Genomic DNA, 3,528 nt, shown 5'->3' on the forward strand with positions numbered 1-3,528 from the left:
TTAGGTTTTTTTTTAAATCTTCATAATGACCCATTTGTGGAATAGGCCTTGGCAGAATTTCCATCTTACAGCAGAGAAACTGAGGTTCAGAGAGGCTACGCAACTCGCCTAAGGTCCCCCAATTTAGGCCAGCATTGGAGTGGACCAAGGCCCCTGGCAATCTCTGCTGCTGTCAAACATTGGTGCTAGTGGCTGATGACAACAGCAGGAAGTGATACGAATGTTTAGTGACAGAAATGAGGACAGTTTGTCCTGTGATGTAGAGAAATAGTTTTCTCCAACCCCAATTGAAAACTTTGTCAACAGCTTAGTAAAATGTGGCTAATGTTTGACTCCTGTCTTAGGGTTTTCCAGAGAAATGGAACCAGTACAGGAACTGGCTCACATGATTACAGAGGCTGGGAAGTCCCACAGCCTGCTGTCTGCACCACTGGCAAGCTGGAGAAGCAGGAAACTTCATGATGCAGTTTGCCCAAGTCTGTAGGCTTCAGAAACAAGGGTGGGAGTGGGGAGGGGCTGACAGTGTCAGTTCCCATTTGAGTGGGACCTGGAACCAGAAGTGCTGACCTCTGAGGGCAGGAGAAGTTGGGTATCCCAGCTCAAGCAGAGAGCAAACTTACCTTTCCTCTGCTTTTCTGTTCTCTCTGGGCCCTCGATGAATTGGGTGACGCCCACCTGCATTGGTGAAGGCCATCTGCTTTACTCTGTCCACCAACCCAAATGCAGATCTCTTCCAGAAACACCCGCACAGACATTAAGGGATGCCCAGAAATAATGTTTCATCAGCTATGTGGGCATCCCTTAGCCCAGTCAAGTTACATAAAATAAACCATCACAACCCCCAAATCACAGTGAAATAATCTGAGACCCAGATAAAAATATGCAGCTAATTAAAAAAAAATTGAATTGCTGACTGCTACAGCCAGTGGAAGCCTCGTGGATCCCTGGGCTGTGTATTTGCTCCCTCCTCAGCTCTGGGATGAACAGCCAGAAGACACTCTACTGCTTCCTCTCTCCCAGTCTGGCTGGGAAGTCTCTTTCCCACAGTCCCAAGCCAGCTGACCTGGGGACTGGAGTGGCAGCTGTAGCTTAGGAGAACTGAGATGCAGAGGCCCACCCCATCAAGAAAGCCAGGTCCAGGAAGGATGAGCCCAGCATGCTGTCCTCCTCACTGCTGAGCACTGAGCAGTTGGTTCACATCTAAAGGAGGAAGGCCAGGGCTCTTCCCAGACTCATGGCCCAACACAGACTCATGGTCCACAACTACCCATGGGTTTTGGTGAGAGTTGGAAGAAGCACCTCAGGGCAGTTCAGGAAACAGTATTTTATAAAGGTAATGGGATTTGTGCAGAATAAAGCAGACATTACATTGTTTATTTGCCCCCACACCAAGTTTTCACCTAGACCCATATGTGTGACATAAGAGATGTGAAGGTTCTCATTCCCAGACAGGCTCCATATCATGGACCCAGTCAAGCTCACAGGCTCTGCTTTCATGTGCAAAGACATGTTCCACCTCCGCCCAACTCAGAAAGTGTTTAAAAATTGTTGTCTGCAGACATAGATGGTTTTGCTCACCTTCAGCATGGAGATTTATCTGGGTGGGCCAAACAAGGGGTTCTTTTACTCAATGCTGTCTCACTATTCTGGCCCATCCAGCCAGTTCTATAAGGAGCGAGGCTGGGAGCAACTCACTGACGCAGTTGTGTCCTGGCTAAATCAGAACTCAATCTGGCTTGTCTTCTTGCTCTGGGGCTCTTATGCTCAGAAGAAGGGCAGTGCCATAGATAGGAAACAGCACCATATTTGGCAGCTGGCTCATTCCTCCCTGTTGTCTGCGTATAGAGGTTCTTTGGATGTAGACAGTTTTCTTTCTTTCTTTTTTTTTTTTTTTGAGATGGAGTCTTGCTCTTTCATCCAGGCTGAAGTGCAGTGGCATGATCTCGGCTCACTGCAACCTCCACCTCCCGGGTTCAAGTGATCCTACTGCCTCAGCCTCCCAAGTAGCTGAGATTACAGGTAAGCACCACCATGCCCAGTTAATTTTTTGTATTTTTAGTAAAGACCGAGTTTCACCATGATGAGCAAGCTGGTTTTGAACTCCTGACCTCAGGTGATCCTCCCACGTTAGCCTCCCAAAGTGCTAGGATTACAGGTGTGAGCCACCAGACCCAACCGGATGTAGACACTTTTCTAAAACCAATGAGCTGCTACAAAAGTCCAGCAAGAAGTTCATCGACTGGAAGGATGATGGAAGGAGGATCACATGAAGGAGCTGTGATCCTCAACTAAAGGGGTGGTCTTTCTCCATTGGTGGTTTTTGAGAAACTGCTGTTGAAGTATTTGCCAGTTATGAAGGTGAATGGAAAATTTCCCCATTAATTCTTAAGTACTCTGCATAAGGGGGCAAAGCTTCCATAAAGCAGCCTTGAACAAGGATGCCCAGAAATGGCAGCTTTATCCAGACAGACATAGCAAAGACAACTCTTTGGCCAAATGTCTTTCTCTGCATCATGGCTTTGGCCTAAAATATGCAAGCTTCTCGGAAGACAGATGAGTTCAAATACTCACTCGGCTCTCCTCACCACCCTTACCTTTATGGTTAAATGTTGGAGAGGTGCACCTTTTTGGTACAGCTGTAGTTCGGTGCGTGCTGTTCCTTGGTTTTGCCTGGTGGGTTAGACTTTCAGTAATAAGGTGTTGGGGTGATTTTGCTGAGAAAGGGATCCCCTGGGCCCAACCCAGCAGGCATTCCAGTTGCAGCCAGATACACTGTCCCCTTGATCTTTCAAGGATCCCTCAGGCTTCTCCTTGAAGGAAGCAGGAGAATGTTTTTTGCGTTTCTAGAACTCTGGCCCAGAAATTAGGGATCAATTTTCCAATTGTAGTAGAAGTGAAGGTTCCTAAGGAATAGTCCTGAGTGTGAGCCTTAAGAGATAGGGGATGAGAGAAGTGGGCTGGGTGTTGTTCATCCTGTTATTCTTTGAGTGTTTCATGGAATCTGAACAAGGACAAGGAAAAAAGGGATTTTTTTTTTTTAATGGAGGAAGGATGATTTTCTCCTAGGGTTATTCTAAATTGGGATTTTTAAGGCAGCACGGACTGCCAAATGCTGTTTTTTGTGGACTGAAATCACTTTGGGATATTTTTTTCTGCCACACTGGGAAGTTTTAGTTTTTAAAACAATGCTTATGCAAATAATGTATTTTTTCTTAATGCTTTTTTTAAGAGACAGTCTTCATTGGGTTTGCCCCTCCCACACTTGATCTTGTTAGAGATGTCATTTTTGCTGTTCTCCAGGTGAAAGCGTTAACCTTGCACAAGTTTGGTAATAAAAGATTGTTGAAGTTTCAAAAAAAATTTTTAATAGTGCTGTTCCTCTGCTCAAAGCCATCAATAGTTTTTTATGACGTGTGGTGATTTCCTATTGCTGCTGTCACAAATGACCACAAACTTAGTTTAATGCAACACAAATTTATTATCTTACAGTTCTGGAGTCAGAAGTCTGACCTGGTCTCAGCGGGCTAC

At 45.6% G+C, this 3,528-nt stretch overlaps 1 pseudogene; it reads left to right on the forward strand.

Moving 5' to 3' along the window:
• The first annotated feature begins 585 nt into the window (after nucleotides 1-585).
• On the forward strand, nucleotides 586-3,038 carry LOC100446281 (uracil-DNA glycosylase-like; annotated as a pseudogene).
• The last annotated feature ends 490 nt before the right edge of the window (nucleotides 3,039-3,528 follow it).

Source organism: Pongo abelii, chromosome 18 (assembly GCF_028885655.2).
Source record: "Pongo abelii isolate AG06213 chromosome 18, NHGRI_mPonAbe1-v2.0_pri, whole genome shotgun sequence".
NCBI classification, from domain to species: domain Eukaryota; kingdom Metazoa; phylum Chordata; class Mammalia; order Primates; family Hominidae; genus Pongo; species Pongo abelii.